This window comes from Scyliorhinus torazame, chromosome 3, assembly GCF_047496885.1.
Source record: "Scyliorhinus torazame isolate Kashiwa2021f chromosome 3, sScyTor2.1, whole genome shotgun sequence".
NCBI classification, from domain to species: domain Eukaryota; kingdom Metazoa; phylum Chordata; class Chondrichthyes; order Carcharhiniformes; family Scyliorhinidae; genus Scyliorhinus; species Scyliorhinus torazame.
Genome location: NC_092709.1, coordinates 165,346,345 through 165,366,392, shown reverse-complemented (window position 1 = coordinate 165,366,392; position 20,048 = coordinate 165,346,345). Strand labels below are relative to the sequence as shown.

General features: G+C 50.8%; 1 protein-coding gene across 2 annotated transcripts in view; it reads left to right on the top strand.

Annotated features, from left to right (window-relative positions):
• ppargc1a (peroxisome proliferator-activated receptor gamma, coactivator 1 alpha) overlaps window positions 1-20,048 on the top strand; it is a 1,145,293-nt gene that overhangs the window by 29,260 nt on the left and 1,095,985 nt on the right. The gene's annotated exons all lie outside the window — the stretch shown is intronic.

Here is a 20,048-nt window from a genome sequence, read left to right as displayed (position 1 = left end):
TTGCCTGTTAAACCATATTTAACTTAGGTTGAGTTTGTTTTGATAAAGTAAAACTTATAAAACTCAAATCTTTTCCATTTTTTAAGTTGGGGTAATTCGATAAGTTCAGTTAGAACATAAGCCACCTGGCCTCTCGAGCCTGCTCCGCCACTCAGTGAGATCATGGCTGATAGTTTTGTGGACTCAGCTCCACTTACCCGCCTGTTCACCATAACCCTTCATTCCTTTACTATTCAAAAATCTATCTATCTTTGCCTTAAAAACATCCATGAAGTAGCCTCAATTGATTCACTGGGCAGGGAATTCCACAGATTTACAACCCTTTGGTTGAAGAAGATCCTCCTCAACTCTCCTAAATCTGCCCCCCCCCCCCCCCCTTATTTTGAGAATATGCCCCTAGTTCTAGTTTCACCAGCCAGTGGGAATAACTTCCCTGCTTCTATCTTAACTATTTCCTTCATAAGTTTATATTTTTCTATCTGATTTCCCCCTCCCCGCCCCCCCCCCCCCCCTCCCCCTCATTCTTCTAAATTCCAATGAGTATAGTCCCAGTCTACTCAGTCTTTCCTCATAAGCCAATCCTTTCAACTCCAGAATCAACCTAGTGAATCTCCTCTGCACCCCTCCAGTGGCAGTACATCCTTTATCAAGTAAGGACACCTAAACTGTACTCGGTACTCCAGGTGTGGCCTCACCTGAGTTCTTTGGTTTGTTGCTCTCCATGGGAATGGCAACAAAATTTGGGGCTCATCTGGGATTGATCCAAATTCAGCTGCGAAACGGATTCAATGGAATTTTCCAGAATTTAAACAAACAAGATTTCATACTTATTTTCATTGGGGAATCAACATGAGTAACTTTGATGCTCAGGCCTTTGTGGAGAGAGATTTGTCCCTATGTCTTGGAACAGTTGATGAAAGAAAATTAATTTGAAGGCTATAGAAAATGGGGGGCAGCTTAATATCAGGGATTAAGAAGGTAGAAGTAATGAAGAATTTGTGGGTCACTTTGAAGCTCGATTAGAACTAACCAGGCTTCAATTGGAAATGAAATAAAATTAGAAATGGATACATTATTAAAAGAAATGTGAAAACTTGAATTCGAAAGAGAGAGGTTAGAAAGAGAAGAAAGAAGTAAAGAAAAAGAGGTTAGAAAGAGAGGAAGGAAGTAAAGAAAAAGACAGAATTGGCAGCAAGAAACGCAAAGTATATGTACATGTTTTGGCAGTGTAAGGTAAAGATAACCCAGAGCAAATTCCTCTCAAATTTGATTTTGTTGAAGAATATTCACTTGATGCCTAAATTTAGTGAGGAGGGAGTAGACACATGCTTTGTGAGATTCAAGAAAATCGGCATGTATCTGAAATGACCCGAACAATTTTGAACTCTGCTTATTTTCATCAGCAAAGCTTTGGAAGTGTACTCATCTCTGAAAGATGAGCACTCTTCTTTTAAAGACTGCTGCACTCAAGTTGGTAGTAGAGGCCTATAGACATAAATTTGTGATGGTAACATATGTGGAATTGATTAGAGAGAAGGTAATGATGCTCGATATGTAGCCTAGATTGATGCAGGTTGAAAAGATCTTGAGCATTAGAGAAGTGTTTCGGGACTAGGTCCCACCAGGAAGAACATAAAGTTTGTAAAAAGGAAAAAAAAGCCGCAGCAGATGTTGCAGATGATTATGAATTGATTCCCAAGCATATTAATAACAGATCCCAGTTTGGAGACCTCCAGAGAAATTGGAGATAGGAAGTTGAGATTAAAATAAATCTGGCTCTGTTCAGAAATATGACAAGGTAAGGATACATAGATACTCCTCAAGTTTGGTACATCCAGAGAACAGGTTTGGTTCAAGAGGACCGCATTGCTATTTTTGTCAGAAAAAAGCACATGTGAAAGCGGAGTGCTGGAAAAACAAGCCTGTATCATTTGTACAGTCACATGGTGCCTCTTCTGAAAATACTGCGTAAGTGTGTATAGCTCACAACAAGGCTGTAGTTTCTTTCACATTTAGAGTGATTTTAGTGGTCTCGCTTCAGGTGCTAATCCTCCAGGCACCCAGAATAGATGGCAAGTGGCCATTTCTCTATTAATTGGAAATAGGCGGAAAGGATAAAGCTGTTCTTGTACTCCGGAATTTTCCACTACCCTGATGGTAACGTGAAAATAATCAGGCAACTACCGCAGAAGAATCAGTGCTTTTGCTGATGACAATGACACCCTTATGATATGAACTGTAGTACAATTCTTGATTAACTGTGTAGTTATTTTTCACGTTCTCACTTATCTGTTTTTATTTTACATGCTTAGGGTGACCAGTGGACTACACTACTGGAAGCTGCAACAGAAAAATATCTATTATTCATCTTCAGGATTTTTCATTTGTATACGGGTCTCCTGTTCTGTTTTACTTTAAATCTTTTTATTGAGTTTTTTCAGTATGCTAAAAGATTTGAAAAGAAACAGCATAAAACAAATCCTTACAGAAGCTGCTGCTAAGAAACAGCTGATTAGTATTTTTTTCTCTCTTGCTGCCCTCAACATCTGAACAATATAGTCCTCCTTCCTGTGTAGCCTCGACTACCTGCCAATTTCCAATAGCCACCAGTGATTCTCATCCATTATAATTGGTAATTGAGATTTAATTTCATAGCACAGCAAAGTCTGTTGTTGAGATATTTCTTCAATGATCTTGCAACATCTCATGGCCATATGTAAAGCATAACTTGATGAAAGACAGCCAGCATAGATTTGCAAAAAAGATGATGTGTTTAACCTGGAGGATTTTCAAATACATGGCTGAAATATGTTGCTATGTGTTTGAATTTTTAGAGCACTTGTATGTTTCTGCATTATTAGGTCATGAAATTGGGGCTCAATTTAACAAAGTTAACCATTTTCTCTTTGTTCTCTGTCTCTCTCTTTCCCCCCCCCCCCCCCGGGCAAGAGTTCACTAGCGACCAATGTGCCTTAAAAAAAAAAGCTGCAGTCATAATGCATTGCAGGCTGGCTAAAAAGCAGCGAGTGGAATTTCACAGGTATCTGGTTGGCCAGCAGCTCTAGCAGTCCCAGCAGTGCCAGAGTTTGGTAGAGCTCAGCTTCTGCCAATGATAGGCCCGGATTAATGGGCCCCAACTTTATAGAGGGCAAACTACAGCACAGCATATGCTCAGCTCTCCTGGGCCAAGAAGCAGGAGGTGAGGGCTTCACTGAGCGCCTGTCTTTGGGGAATATGGAAAGCTTGACTGCAACTTGGATAAATAGATTAAATAACATTTTTTATGAAATAGATTAAAGCACAGTTTTAAATTTGTACAATATATTATGTTATATAATATATGAACTTTATATATTGACGGTTAGGGGACAGTAGCTGTGCTGACATATACGGATGACTGCTGGAGGAAAGTCACCACTGGACGAGACAAGGGAAAAATTAGAGGAAGAACTCAGCATGGAAATAGGGGGAGGACTCTGGATTGAGGGACTGCACAGGGCAAACTTCGTCATGCGCAGGGCTGGGCCTAATGCAGCTAAAGGTGGTGCACAGGGCACAGTTGACAAGAACACGCATGAGCAGGTTCTTCCCCAAGCTCCTTAACGCGATGGCCAAGGGCTTTCTAGCCAATGCAAGCAGCAGGGGGGGATAGGGCACCTTGCCCTGGTGCAGTGCAAAGTATGCTGAGTTCATATTGCGAACACTTGCCATCGGTTCCTTATACGACAGCCGCACCCATGCCACAAACCTCGGTCCAATTCCAAATCTCTCCAATACCGCCATCAAGTAACCCCACTATACCCGACCAAATGCCTTCTCTGCGTCCAGTGCCACTACCACAGACAGTGACCCAAGCAGGAATCCAATCTGGGACCCTGGTGCTGTGAGCAGCAGTGCTAACCATGCTACTGTGCCGCCAGTGCTTGTTCTCATAATTTTTGTATCTCCTGCCTGATGGAAGAAGTTGGAAGAGAGAATAACCCAGGTGGGAGGGGTCTTTGATTGTGCTGCCCGCTTTCCCAATGCAACAGGAGGTATAGACAGTCAATGGTTGGGAGGCTGGTTCGTGTGATGGACTGGGCTGTGTTCACAACTCTGTAGTTTCTTACAGTCTTGGGCCGAGCATTTGCCTTACCAGGCTGTGATGCAGCCAGATAGAATGCTTTCTATGGTGCATCTGTATGGTAAGAGTCTATGTGGACATGCTGAATTTCCGTAATTTCCTGAGGAAGTATAGGCGCTGTTGTGCTTTCTTGGTCATAGTGTAAACGTGGGTGGACCAGGACAGATTGGTGATGTGCACACCCAGGAATTTGAAGCTGTTAAGCATCTCCACCTCGGCACCATTGATGCAGACAGGGGTGTGTACAATACTTTGCTTCCTGAAGTCAATGACCAGCTCCTTAGTTTTGCTGACGTTGAGGAAAAGATTGTTGTCATTACACCACACCACTAGGTTCTCTATCTCTCTCCTGCACTCTGATTCAGGTAAATGTTAAAGCATTAACTAACTTATGTCAATTTTGAAGCTTCAACAGCATGTGTTTTTTTTTTTGTTTAGTACTATTCAAGCTCTGTAGTAGCAAGCAACGATTTATGGCGCATTTTATTAATACCTGCATTTTTTTTGTTGGTAAATGACTTATCGTTGTTCAACATCTGACCCACTATGGTCGTGTCATCAGCAAACATGTAGATGGAGTTGGAGCCCAATTTTGCCACATAGTCGTGCATGTATAGGGAGTATAGTAGGGGGCTAAGTACGTAGCCTTGAGGGTCCCCGGTATTGAGGATTATCATGGAGGAGATTTATTGTTTATCCTTACTGATTGTGATCCACGGGTCAGGAAGTTGACTATCCAGTTGCAAAGGGAGGAGCCAAATTCTAGGTTTCGGAGTTTTGATATGAGCTTGGTTGGGATTATGGTTTTGAAGACGGAGCTGTAGGAGTCTGATGTGGGAGACGTAATTGACGGGATGCTTCAGGGATGAGTGCAGGAGTTGGGAGATGGTGTTTGCTGTGGACCGATTGTGGCGGTATGTGAATTGCAGTGGATCAAGGCATTCTGGTTGTATGGAATTGATGTCTCATGACCAACCTCTCGAAGCCAGCAGTGCTGGTGTGAGCTCCAGGGCCTCTGGTGAACAAGCCATGAAGAAGAAGCTGAAAACAGGAACAAAGCAGCATGAAGGTAATTACTTGAGGTGTCGGTTATTAGTTCTGTCACTGCAAATCAGAATTCAAAGTTCATGTGTGTTATACCAAATTCATAGAATTTACAGTGCAGGATTTCCAGTGGCGACCATGGAGTGACCGGTCGCACATTTGGTGGCTTCTGCTCGTGGTGGACCTTTGGACTTTTCCCCCGGCTAACGGCGGACCTGAATGACTGTATAGGTATGGGAGAGATGAGGAAGAGAGTATCCCACCGGTTTATGGATTTGTGGACTAGAAGTGGTCGAAAAAGAAGGGAACAACTGTTGAAAGCTGGTGTGTAGCCTGCGACACGGGAAAATGGCGGGGGGTCAGGGTCCGGGCTTGCCAGCCCAGTGGTCGACGGATCAGCTAATGAGCTTCTCCACGAGACGTTTGCCCAGCATAGGAAGTAAAACTTGGAGGACCTGGCCAGGGTGGTGGATCGTATAAAGGCGGGGATCAACTGCATGGAAATGAGATTGCAGGCCCAGGGTCAGGCGACCTGGAAGGTGGAGGAGGTGGTGGGGGAGCACGAGGAGTAGCTTGCTTCGATGGCTGTGGAGATGGGGTTGATGAGAGATCACCAGAAGAGGCTGCAGGACAAGGTGGAGGACTTGGAGACTAGATCGTGCAGGCAGAACTTGAGGATCGTGGGCCTGCTACGTGGAGGGCAGTGAGGGAGCGGACGCCGGTGCATATGTGGCACGGATGTTCAAGAAGCTGTTGGGTGAAGGATTGTTTGCTCGGCCCTTGGAGGTTGACCGGGCGCACAGCGCTAATGAGGAAGCCGCAGAGAAATGAGCCGCCGAAGACGATGGTGGTGCGATTGCATCGGTTGCTGGATAAGGAACGAATTTTGAGGTGGGGCAGGCAGATGAGGTGAAGTACATGGGAAGGCAGCGAGTTGCGTGTCTACCAGAACCTGCGCGCAGAGCTGGTCAAAAAGAGGGTGAACTTCAACAAGGTGAAGTAGGCCCACTTTAATAAGGGTGTGAGGTTCGACATGTTATATCCAGCGCATCTGTGAGTAACGTACGAAGGTCGGGAATTCTACTTTGGGTCGCCAGAGGAGACGATGGAATTGATTAGAGACGATGGACTGGCAGGAGAATGAGGGCATTGAACTTTGGAGGGGTTGTTTCTATCTTGTATCTTGGTTTTCTTCTGGTTTGTATGAACTACTTTTGCACTGTGTTAGGGGGATGTAGCCCTGTTTTGGGCTTTGGGCCTGTTTGATTGTCTTTGATGGGGGATAGTGAGTTGCCTTTTTTTTTTCTTCTTTCCTGGTGTTTGGTGGGGATTGTCAAGTTTACACTGGGGCGAGCACTGGTGGGTAATCAGTGGGGTGGGGTAGGATGCTAGGCACCATGGGCTAGCTCACGAAAGCGCAGTGGGGGCAGAGCAGGTGGTAAGTATGTTAATGAGGGTTGGGATTCTTATTTTGTTGTGGCATGGGGGTGGGAGTAGAGGGTGGGGGATGATGTGGCATGGGGTGGGAGTAGAGGGTGGGGGGGTGAAAGTCTGCTGACAAGGGAGGGACTGGTGAAGGATAACTGGGTGAGGGTCAATGACAGTGGGCATCCTGAGGAGGTGCAGGAGGCGGGCTGGAGGCTGGCCTAGGAAGGGCTATGGTTGAGGGGGCTGAATGGGCCAGTCAAGAGGGCCTGTGTGTTCGCACATCTAAAAAGCTTAAAAGGTGGACGTGGCAATGATACAGGAGACACCTGAGGGTGGTAGATCAGACTAGGCTGAGGAAGGGGTGGGTAGGGCAGGTATTCCATTTGGGGCTAGATTCCAAAACCAGGAGTGGCGTTTCTGATTAATAAGCGGGTGGCATTTGATGTGGGAGGTATTGTGGTGGACTGGGTGGTGGTGGTGGGGGGGGGGGGGGGGGGGGGGGCGCAGATACGTTCTGGTCAGCGGGAAGTTGGATGGGTTGCCGGTGGTGCTGGTGAATATTTTTGCACCGAACTAGGATGACGTACAGTTTATGAGGCGGGTATTGGGGAAGATCCAGGATCTGGACTCGCATAGGTTGATTATTGGGGGGGGACTTTAATACGGTTATGGATCCAAGGCTGGATTGGTCGAGTTCGAAAACTGGGAGGAGTGTCAGTGGCTGTGAAGGAACTAAAGGTGTTTATGGAACAGATGGGAGGGGTAGATCTGTGGAGGTTTGGGCGGCCAAGAGCGAAAGAATACTCATTTTTTTCCCCATGTACACAAAGTGTACTCCCAAATTGACATTTTGTCATGTATAGGACATTGTTGGCGGGGGTGGTAAATACTGAGTACTCGCCGATAGTAGTGTCGGATCATGCCCCGCACTGGGTGGATTTATGGGTGAGCAAGGAGGGGAGCCAGCGCCCGCATTGGAGATTAGATGTAGGACTATTAGCAGAGGAGGAGGTGTGTGCGGGTGAGAGAGGCCATTCAGAGATATGTGGAGATAAACGATATGGGGGAGGTCTTGGTAGCTACAGTATGGGAGGCGCTGAAGGCAGTGGTGAGAGGGAAGTTTATCTCGATACGGGCACACAGGAGAAGGTGGAGTGGGCGGAGATGGATAGATTAGTGAGGGAGATCTTCCAGGTAGACAGGAGGTACTCTGAGGCCCCAGAAGTGGGATGGTTGAGGAGCGGCAGAAGTTGCAGATGTGAAGGCGGTGGGACAGTTGAGAAAGGCGAGAGGGGTGGTGTATGAATATGGGGAGAAGGCTAGTAGGATGCTAGCACACCAGCTAAGGAAACGAAAGGCAGCAAGGGAGATAGCGAAAGTGAAGGATAAAGGGGGGAATACGATCTTGGACCTAGTGAGGGTGAATTGGGTGTTGTGGTAATACCAGGTATTGCAGTACCTGAGAGGTGGATGACCATTGGCTATACCTAGGAGTCTACCATTGGCTAACGTACATATACCCCGCCTCTCAGGGCGGAGCTAAGAACTAATGCCGTCCCAGCAGCCTTCACTTTCTGTATCGAAGCTGCTGGGTACAGTTCTAGCTGATTAAAGCCTATGAGTTATGACTCACCTTGTCTCGAGATTAATTGATTGTGCATCAATTTAATCAGCTAGTACTTCTGAAAGGATGGATCTCCGCATCAAGCCTGAGTGCCTTCAGCTCAGCCCCCACGCAGACAACTCCACTGCTATTTTCAAGCATTGGCTGGCGTGTTTTAAGGGCTACCTCGACACGGCCGCCGACACCCCCAAGGAAAGGCAGAAAATGCACCTTCTACGCTCGCGGGTCAGCCCTGCGATCTACCCTCTGATTGAAGAGGCGGCGAATTATGCTGCATCTATGGAGCTGCTAGAAGGACATTACATCCGTCCTCTGAACCAGGTCTACGCCCGTCACCTGCTGGCAACTAGAAGGCAGAGCCGAGAAGAAACACTGGAAGACTTCTATCGAGCACTACTAGTGCTGGGCCAAAACTGTGGCTGCCCAGCAGTTACGGGGAACGAGCACACGGAACTTTTAATTCGGGATGCTTTTGTGGCAGGTATGACTTCCCCCGACATCCGCAGAAGGCTCCTTGAAATGGACACACTGGGACTCACTGAGGCACGGGCCCTGGCAGGGTCCATGGACGTTGCGTACAAAAACGCACTGGCTTTTGCTCCCGGACGCACGGCGCCCCCCCTGGGCTGCGTGTCACCCCGTCGCGGCAGCCCCCCAGACTTTCCCGCTAAACCCGCAGGCCTGCGCGGCAAGACGGCCCGTTTGCACCGCCGGCCAACGCTGCTTCTTCTGCGGCCAGGCGAATCATCTGCGCGCTGCCTGGCCCGCATCGCCACCTGCAAAGGGTGCGGCAAGAAAGGCCAATATGTCATGGTCTGCCAGGCCCGCGCCGTGGCAGCGGTCTCCAGCGACTATCGGCAGCCTTTTTTCCAGGTCGCGGCCGTCGAAGGCCCACCGCCGCCCTTCTATCCCCAGGCAACGTGCGACCCACGGCCGTGGCCATTTTGTCCCTCCCCCGGCCACCACGCTGGATGGGTGGGCGCGCCATTTTGTCCCTCGCCGCCGCCGCCATCTTCAGCATCCCCAGACTCCATGTGCGACCCGTGGCTGACGCCATCTTGGATGGGGCCTTGAGCCCCCAGCACAGCCGACTCCACGCTGCCCGACCAGAGTCGGCCCCGGATGCTAGCGAAAGCCACCACAACGATCGCCATCAATGGCCACGTGATGTCGTACCTATCCACTCCGGGAGCACGGAAAGCTTTGTTCTCCCCGACACGGTAAGGCGCTGTTCTCTTGTCACCCATCCCGTAAACCAACGGATCTCCCTGGCCTCCGGGTCACACGCAGTGGAGATAAAGGGGTTCTGCCTAGCGAACCTCACTGTCCAAGGCAGGGAATTCCGCAATTTCCGCCTGTACGTTCTGCCGCACCTCTGCGCAGCCACCCTTCTTGGGCTGGATTTCCAGTGCCACCTACAAAGCCTGACCTTTAAATTTGGCGGCCCTATACCCCCCCCCCCTTACTGTCTGCGGCCTCGCGCCCCTTAAGGTCGACCCGCCTTCCCTGTTTGCGAACCCCACGCCGGATTGCAAACCCGTCGCCACCAGGAGCAGACGGTACAGTGCCCAGGACTGGACCTTCATCAGGTCCGAGGTCCAAAGGCTGCTGAAGGAAGGGGTCATCGAAGCAAGCAACAGCCCCTGGAGGGCTCAAGTAGTGGTGGTAAAGACCGGGGAGAAACATAGGATGGTCATCGACTATAACCAGACCATCAACAGGTTTACGCAACTGGACGCGTACCCTCTTCCCCCGTATAGCCGACCTGGTAAACAGGATTGCGCAGTACAAGGTTTTCTCCACGGTGGATCTCAAGTCTGCCTACCACCAGATGCCCCTCCGTCATGGTGACCGCCAGTACACTGCCTTCAAAGCAGATGGGCAGCTCTATCACTTTTAAGGGTTCCCTTCGGTGTCACGAACGGGGTCTCGGTCTTCCAACGTGAGATGGACCGAATGCTTGACCGGTACGGCTTACGCGCAACGTTCCCGTATCTTGATAACGTCACCATCTGCGGCCATGACCAGCAGGACCACGACACCAAGCTCCGAAAATTTCTCCAGACCGCGAATATCCTTAATCTGACCTACAATAAGGATAAATGCGTGTTTAGCACCGACTGTCTAGCCATCCTAGGCTACGTAGTGCGAAATGGAGTCATAGGCCCCGACCCTGAACGCATGCGCCCCCTCATGGAGTGCCCCCTCATGGAGTTCCCCCTCCCTCACTGCCCCAAGGCCCTAAAGCGCTGCCTCGGCTTCTTTAGCTACTATGCACAATGGGTCCCTAATTACGCAGACAAGGCTCGACCCCTGATCCAGTCCATAACCTTCCCCCTGTCGACGGAGGCCCGCCAGGCCTTCTGCCGCATCAAAGCGGACATCGCAAAAGCCACGATGCGTGCCATCGACGAGTCTCTTCCCTTCCAGTTCGAGAGCGACGCGTCCGACCTAGGTCTGGCGGCCACCCTCAACCAAGCGGGCAGACCCGTGGCTTTCTTCTCCCGCACTCTCCATGCTTCCGAAATTCGCCACTCTTCGGTCGAAAAAGAGGCCCAGGCCATAGTAGAAGCTGTGCGACACTGGAGGCATTACCTGGCCGGCAGGAGATTCACTCTTCTCACGGACCAACGGTCGGTGGCCTTCATGTTCGATAACGCGCAGCGGGGCAAGATTAAGAACGACAAGATCTTGCGGTGCAGGATAGAACTCTCCACCTATAATTATGAGATCTTGGAAGCTGAACGAGCCTCCTGATGCCTTGTCCCGCGGCACTTGTGCCACCGCGCAAGTGGACCGCCTCCGAGCCCTCCACGAGGACCTCTGCCACCCGGGGGTCACTCGTTTCTTTCATTTCATTAAGACCCGCAACCTGCCCTACTCCATCGAGGAGGTCAGGACAGTCACCAGGGACTGCCGAATCTGCGCGGAGTGCAAACCGCACTTCTACCGGCCAGAGAGAGCGCATCTGATAAAGGCTTCCCGTCCCTTTGAATGCCTCAGCATGCATTTCAAGGGCCCCCTCCCTTCCACCGACCGCAACACGTACTTCCTGAACGTGATTGACGAATACTCCCGGTTCCCATTCGCCATCCCCTGCCCGGACATGACCACAACCACCGTCATCAAGGCCCTCCAGGGTATCTTTACACTGTTCGGTTTGTCCGCATACATTCACAGTGATAGGGGGTCCTCCTTTATGAGCGACGAACTGCGTCAATTCCTGCTCGGCAAAGGCATCGCCTCCAGCAGGACGACCAGTTCCAACCCCCGGGGAAACGGGCAGGTAGAAAGGGAGAACGGAACGGTCTGGAAGACCGTCCTGCTGGCCCTTCAGGCCAGGAATCTCCCAGTCTCCCGATGGCAAGAAATCCTCCCAGTGGCCCTTCACTCCATCCGGTCGCTGCTCTGTCCTACCACAAACCAGACACCTCACGAACGTCTCCTTGTTTTCCCCAGGAAGTCCTCCTCCGGGACCTCGCTCCCAACCTGGCTAGCGACACCCGGACCTGTCCTGCTGTGGAAACGTGTGAGGGCGCACAAGTCGGACCCGTTGGTCGAGAGGGTCCACCTGCTGCATGCCAACCCCCAGTACGCCTCCGTAGCGTTCCCTGACGGCCGCCAAGACACGGTCTCCCTTCGGGACCTGGCGCCCGCCGGAGCCCCACGCGCACCCGCACCATTACCCCCACCCTCCCCGCAGCACCTGACCGGAGGGTCAGTACTGCCGCCACCCCTACCCAGGGCCGAGCAGGCACCGACGCACCCTACAGGTGCCCCCCCCCCCCCCTCCCCATACCCACTTTTCACCCCAAGAGCGTCGCCTAGGGGTGACAAAGCTGCCTGGGAGCAAGACACCATGTTCCCGGAGCCACAACCGCCGGGGCCCCCACCAGGATCATCGCCGAAGCCCAGACGCTCCAGAAGGACGACCAGGCCACCCGATCGCCTGATTGCTGCACCATAAATACTTATATTACCCTTGACATCACGGTACCTCCATACCTGGTCCTACCATGCAAAAGGCGACAGTAACGCTGGCCATCACCCCGCTGGGTTCTTTTTAACAGGGGGTGAATGTGGTAATACCAGGTATTGCAGTACCTGAGAGGTGGATGACCATTGGCTAGACCTAGGAGTCTACCATTGGCTAATGTACATAGCTCCGCCCTGAGAGGCGGGAACCAATGCCGTCCCAGCAGCCTTCACTTTCTGTATCGAAGCTGCTGGGTACAGTTCTAGCTGATTAAAGCCTATTAGTTATGACTCGCCTTGTCTCGAGAGTAATTGATTGTGCATCAGGTGTTTAGGGACTTTTATAGCAGGCTGCACGAGTTGGAACCCCCAGCCAGGGTGGAGGGGATGAGGCAGTTGTTTGGAGTGACTGGAGTTTCCGAGGGTGGAGGAAGAGCTGGTGGAGGGCTTAGGGGCCCAATTGGGCTGTTTGAAGCGGTGACGGGCTGGAGGCGATGAAGTCGGACAAAGCCCCGGGGCTGGATGGGTACCTGGTGGAGTTTTATAAAAGGTTTTCAGTAGTGCTGGGACCCTTGCTGGTGAAGGCGTTTAATGAGGCTAGGGAGTGAGGGGTACTCCCCCAATGATGTCCTCGATCTCTTCTTGTCCTGAAACAGCATAAAGACCCGGAACAATGTGGGTCGTACAGGCCAATCTCCCTTCGAAATGTAGACTCCAAGCTGCTGGCCAAGATCTTGGCCTCGGATAGAGAATTGTGTGCCAGGGGTGATAGGGGAGGACCAGACGGGGTTTGTGAAAGAGAGGCAGTTACTGCTAACATCAGAAGACTGCTAAATGTGATTATGATGCTCTCCAAGGGAAGGGAGGTGGCGGTGGTGGTCGCCATGTAGATGGAGTAGTCCTTTGATCGGGTGGGATATCTGTGGGAGGTCTTGGGGTGGTTTGGGTTTGGGCAGGGTTTGTGGACTGGGTCTGGATGTTGTACCACCAGGCACCGGTGGCGAGCGTGCGGATGAACTGAGTGAGCTCGGATCATTTTAGGTTGCATCGGGGGACGAGGCAGGGATGTTCACTCTCCCCACTGTTGTTTGCATCGGCTGTGTAGCCTCTGGCGATGGCGCTGAGAGCATCAAAGGACTGGCGGGGGATAATGCGGAGGGTGTGTGCGTGGAGCATAGGGTCTCGTTATCCGCAGATGACCTACTTTTGTATATTTCTAATCCGCTGGGAGCGATTGGAGAAATTCTGGGTATCTTCAGGGAATTCGGCCGGTTTTCGGGGTACAAATTGAATACGGGCAAAAACAAGCTCTTTGTGATTCAGGCGAGGGGCAGGAGAGTAGTTTGGGGGGGGATTCCGTTCAAGGTGGTGGGAGGGAGTTTTGAGTATTTGGGTATCCAGGTGGCGTGGGAGTGGGAGCAGCTACACGAGCTGAATTTGGCTCGGTTAGCGGAGCAGATGAAGGAGGAGTTTAGAAGTTGTCACTGGCGAGAAGGGTGCAGACGGTAAAGATGACAGTTATCCCAAGGTTTTTGTTTGTATTTCAGTGCCTGCCTATTTTTATCCTGAAGGCTTTTTTTAAGAGGGTGAACACTGTGATCTCCGGGTTCATATGGGCGGATAAAACCCTGTGGTTAAAGAAGGTGCTGCTGGAGCGGAGCTGAGGAGAGGGGAGGGGAGGGGTGGAAGGTGGGGTGGGGCTGGCCCAGCCCTACCGAATTTCAGGAACTACTATTGGGCAGCGAACATGGCAATGATCAGGAAGTGGGTAGTGGGGGAGGGGTCGGTGTGGGAGTGGGTGGAGGTGGCATCATGTAAGGACACAAGTTTAGGGGCACTGGTAATGGCACCTCTGCCGTTCTCACCGGCTCGTTACTCCACGAACCCGGTGGTAGTGGCGGCTTTGAGCATGTGGGGACAGTGGCGGAAGCATATGGGAGTGGAGGGAGCCTCGGTATGGGCATCAATTTGTGGCAATCACCGGTTTGTGCAAGGGGGGCTAGGTGGCGGGTTTTGGAGGTGACAGCGAGCTGGGATTGAGTGGTTAGGGGACCTGTTTATTGACGGCAGCTTTCTGTGCTTGGAGGACTTAGAGGAGGAGTTTGAGCTGCCAGGTGGGAATGGGTTCCGCTACCTGCAGGTGAGGGACTTTGCACAGAGGCAGGTTTCGACCTTTCAGCACCCACCACCCCAGGGGATACAGGACAAGGTAGTGTCGAAAACGTGAGTGGGGGAGTGGAAGGTCTTAGAAATTTATAAAGGGCTCATGGAATGGGAGGGAGTCCCGATAGGGGAGGTAAAGCGAAAATGGGAGGAAGAATTGGGCATGGAATTAGAGGCGGGATTGTGGGAGGGTGCCTTGAGTAGGGTTAACACATCCTCGTCATTGCAAGGCTTAGCTGATACAATTCAAGGTGATCCACCGGGCGCAGATGACTGTGGCCCGTATGAGCAGGTTCTTTGAAGAGGTGGAGGATGGGAGTGGGCAGTGTGCAGGAGGGTCTGCGAAACATGTCCACATGTTTTGGGCATGTCCAAAGCTTGGGGGATTCTGGCAAGGATTTGCCGATGTCATGTCCACGGTATTAAAGGTATGGGTGGTTCCGAGTCCAGAGGTGGCGATTTTTGGTGTGTCGGAAGACCCAGTAGTCCAGGGGGCGAGAGAGAGGCTGATGTGTTGGCCTTTGCTTTCCTGGTAGCCCAGAGACTGACTTATTGGCATGGAGGGATTCGGAACCCCTAAAATCGGGGGTATGGGTCAGTGAAATGGCTGAATTTCTCAGGCTTGAGAAGATCAAGTTCGCCCCGAGAGGATCGATGCTAGGGTTTGCTCAGAAGTGGCAGCCGTTTATTGACTTTTTGGGGGAAAATTAAGCTGGCAACAGATTCAAAAGGAAGGGTCAAGGGAAAGGTAGGGTGAGTTGGTTGAGGCAGGAATTCGTTAGTGGGAAAAGGGGACTGGGGAACTGTATGTAAGCCACATTGGCTGGGTGTGGTTGTTGGTTGGGTGGGTGTTATTTACTTCATTGTTCTATCTCTTGAAAATTGTTGTGAAAATTCTAAATGCTTTAATAAAATATTTTCAAAAAAAAAGAGAATTTGCAGTGCAGAAGGAGGCGAATCAGCCCATCAAGTCTGCACCAACCCTTGGAAAAAGGACCCTACTTAAACCCACAGCTGCATACTATCCCCGTAACCCAGTAACCCCACCCAACCTTTTTGCACACTGAGGGCAATTTGGCCAATCCACCTAGCCTGCACATCTTTGGATTTGGGGTATGCAGGGAAGCACTGCCAAATGAAAGTTTAAAACCCTCAAAACGTCAAAGACATTTTAAGATTAAGCATGGTGAGTTTGAGGACAAGCCTCTGTATTTATCTCAACGGATGCAGGGAGATCTTAAATCATCAGCTGTAGTCCTCAGAAATTAACATTGAATAACAAAGCAAGTGAGATTGCGAGGAGCAAGCAGGCTCACCTGTCACATTAAAGGTAAGGGAAAATTGTGGGTTGCGAAGCTGGACCGGCGTGCTTCACAAAGGTCGGCTGGCGTGGTTCCCGAAGGATGGCCGGTTAGTAAAAATGGGTCCTAGGCAAAAAATCCTGCCGTATTCCATTAAACAAGTGAGTTTTTAAATGAAAATACCACCTGAAACTAAACAAAAAGGACTAAAAGAACAGTACCTAGTGGGAACCCACCTCGTACACATCCTCCCCATGCATAATGCCACCGGAATTCTCAAGAATTGGACATTGCTGAGTGATGTTGGAAGCCACAAGGGTGCCTCAGCACAGAAACACCTTGTGAAGGTGTAAAATTAAATAATCCTGAGGGGCGAAGCAATATGCCCCATGGAACTGAAGCGAAACTCACTTCTGGATATTTTGGTCAATGATTGTAGTAATTTATGCAAGCAGGTCGCTCTTACCAGCATTGGTCTGACAGCCCTCACACAAAATGCTGGCATAGCGGAAAGGTCACCTCTACTTGGGGCCTTAACTCTGTAAATTTACTGCCCACTTCTGTGGAATGGGCAGCCAACCTGCTTCCCAGCCTGCGACTGGAAACCTTCCCCAGCAATTGTTTTGGGCTATTTTAAATGGGAGACCTTCCAGCTTTGCCCCTTAGTTCACTGGGAAAACCTCACTTTTGCCCAGGTTGAATTTGTAGCCTAGAAGGCCCGAACTTCATGATTTTGTTCATGCCGTTTTACGGGTTCGAGATGTAGAGCAGCAGATCATCCACATAGAGTGGGAGACTGTGCTCTCTGCCTCCTCTTCGGATATGCTTCCAACCCCTCATCTCGCAGGGCAATCGTCAGGGGTCCAATTGCCAGGGCGAACGGGAGCGGGGACAGCAGGCATCTCTGCCTGGTGCCTCTGTGCAACTGGAGGTATTCAGAGCTAGTGGTGTTGGTCTCAACGCTTGCCTTGGACGTGTTGTACAGGAGTTTCACCCATGAGGTGAACCCTGTCCTTGGCTCAAACTGCTCCAGTACCTCAATGAGGTACTTGCACTCGACTCTGTCGAAGGCCTTTTCTGTGTCCAGGAAGATGATCACCTCTGGTGTTCTCTCCACAGATGGGGTCAGTATCACATTCAGCAGCCGTCTGATCACAGTTAGCTGCCTAGTATTTGTGCATCGACATTGAGCAGCGAAATGGGTCAACACTCCGTCGGGTCTTTCTCTTTTTTTAGGTATCAGCGATATGGTGGCTGATATAGGTGTTAGCGTTGGAGGCAGGGTGCTCCTCACTAGTGAATTTATGAACATCTCCTGCAGGTGCGTGGTGAGAGAACCCATTGGGCCCTGGCGCCTTCCCCACCTGCAAGGAGTTGATGCTCTCATGACCTCTCCCAGTTCTATTGGTGCTTCCAGCTCCCTCTATCTGTCGTCCCCCACAACTGGCATGTCCAGTTCCTCAAGGAACCGTTGGGGGCTCAAAGGTGTACGGTTCCTGGTAGAAGCCTTAAATGCTTTGTTGACCTTTTTTGGTTTGGCTACCAGTCTGCCTCTGCTATCCTTTACCTGGGCTATTTCCCTGGTGGCTGCCTGCTTTCTCAGCTGGTGAGCCAGCAGGTGGCTAGCCTTCTCCTCTCCATGTTCATAAAAGATCACCTGTGGCTGGTGGAGTTGGTGCACTGCTTTCCTGGTGGATAGCAGCTTAAAGTTCATTTATGCTTTTTCCTCTTCGCCAGAAGCTCTACGGTCTTTAGTCGGGGCCTTGGAGTACCATCTGTTGACCTCCATGATGGAGTTGATCAGTTGCTGCCTCGCCGTTCTGACTTCCCTGTCTCTAAGAGCCTTGCAGGCATTTCCCCCCGAATCACTGCCTTCAGTGCCTCCCAAAACGTGGAAGATGAGACTTCCCCATTCCGTTTATTTGTAGCGTACACGCTGATGGCCTGTGACGTTTTCTGGTCGAAGGGCCATGGCCAACCTCAATGGGGGGCATTAGGCACCGCCCGTCTCCAACCTCACATTCACATAACGTGGAGCGTGGTCGGAGATTAAAATCGTGGAATATTCTGCCCTAACTATTTCTGGAAGCACCGATTTCTGCACTGCACAGAAGTTGATGCGGGTGTAGACCTTGTATACTGGGTCCACTGTCCCCATCTGCTCCATGAACGTTCCCAGTTCACTAGCCATGCCTGTCATTTTCCCCGTTCTGGGGTTTGATCTGTCCGTCAATGGGTCCTGTACAGTTTAAGCCCCCACCATGATCAGTCAGTATGTATCTATGTTGGGGATTTCAGCCATGGTCAATTTTATAAATTGCGTGTCGTCCCAGTTGGGTGCGTACACGTTTGCCAGGGCACCGCTGACCATGACGTACCATCCCCCTTGGTCCGTGACCATCTACCCCTAGCCCTCATCCCGTAGCAGGAATGGTAAGTTTGTCACACCCAGCCCTTCCTTACCCGCAGTCAGTCCCTCTTTCAGGTGTGTCACTTGGAGGAAGACTATGTTGGCTTTCAAACTTCTCAGATGGGCGAAGATTCTGGATTTGTTCACTGGGCCGTTAAGTCCCCTAACGTTACAGGTGACTATCCTGGGAGGTGTTTTTGTCCCCCCTCCTCCCCCCGTCCTGCGGGATCAACTACACTTACATGGTGGATGGGCCCCTGCACTCCGGGTTTCTATTTGTTCGGGGGCCATCTAAAATGTCCGTGGCCACCGTTCCTACCACGGGATTGGGCCCCTGCGCTCCGAGGTTTCCCTTTGTCCAAGAGCCACCCAACGTGGTTGCCAATTGTGTGTGCTGCACATGGATGAGCCCCTGCATTCTCGAGTTTCCCTTTGTTTAGGGACCCTCTAAGTGGCTCGGTGCCACCTTGTTCCATCAATCCGAACCTGACCTGCTGAAGCCAGTCTATAGCCCTTCCCTTCCTAATCATTATGCTCCCCCGGTCCCTCTGTCCCTCTTTCTACCCGCCCCTGTGCCCCCCCGCCCCGCTCTCTCCCAGCTGGGAGATGCGTCGTGTGCCCCCTCTCTTTCATGCCTCCTGGCTCGAGCTTTCCCCGCTTGTGTGGTAGCCCCCTCCCGTAGATGGCCTTACCCCCTCCTTATGCCTGATCAATTTACATACACTCTGTCTCTTTGTCATCCTTTCCTGTGCTCTGCTGCGCTCGCCCCTTCCTTCCTGTGGGCTAGTGCTCTTGTTCAAAGCGAGGCAGTTCTGTCCCGCGCAAAAATTGTTCATGTCCATAATGTTATGTTCTGTGTTGTGACCGTTGTAAAAATGCACACAAAACATCTAGTTCTTTACTGGTAAGATAGTTTATAGACAAAATGAACACATGGAAAGATAACTAACTAACTATAATAAAAACAGTAGTGCACAAGTGAATTCTCCTGCAGCTACTTTTAATGCAACTGTCCTCTAGTATGACTTAGTACCAACTGCTGGATCTCTATTGCCACCTGCTGGTCGGAGGTCATATAGTTAACCATAGACATTACTATGCATATCACCACACAACTTTTCTTTTTTCTCCTTGCATTATCCTCATTGCTGCTTTGTCTGCCTTTTGTCTAGGCCGTTTGGCCGCACAAACCCTTCCGCCACTGCTGGGGTGGTGAAATAATGCTCTTTGTTCTGGAATGTCCCCCAGAGCCTGGCTGGGAATAACAGGTTGAATTTTATACCTTTCTTGAACAGGGATTTTGCTTGGTTAAACTCAGCCCTGCGCTTTGCCAGATCTGCCCCAATGTCTTGGTACACCCGTATTCTGTGCCCTTCCTAACTGCTCGCTTTGGTCTGCAGAGCCCAACGCAGTATCCTTTCCTAATCCTGGTACCTGTGTAACTTGGCAACTATCAGAAGGTCCTTGAGTGGGGCGTGGGGAGGGCGGCTTGGCCCTTCCAAACTTCATTAATTACTACAGGGCGGCTAATATTTTGATGGTAAGGAAGTGGGTAGTGGGGGAGGGGTCGGTGTGGGAGCGAGTAAAGGTGGCATTGTGTAGGGGCACGAGTCTGGAGGCTCTGTTAACGGCACCTCTGCTGTTCTCGCTGGCTTGGTACTCCACAAGCCCAGTTGTAGTGGCAGCTCTGAAAGTGCGGGGGTAATGGAGGCAGCATATGAGACTGTAGGGGGTGCCGGTGTGGTCACCGATCTGTGATAATCACCGGTTCGCTCCGGGGGGGCTGGATAGGGGCTTTAGGAGGTGGCAGCGGGCAGGGATTGAGAGATTTGGGGACCTTTTCATTGGGGAGGGTTTCTCGAGCCTGGAGGAGCTAGAGGAGGAGTTTGAGTTACCAGGTGGGAACGGGTTCCGGTACCTGCAGGCACGGGACTTTGTCCGAAGGCAGGTTCCAAGCTTCCTTCGCCTCTAATGGGACTA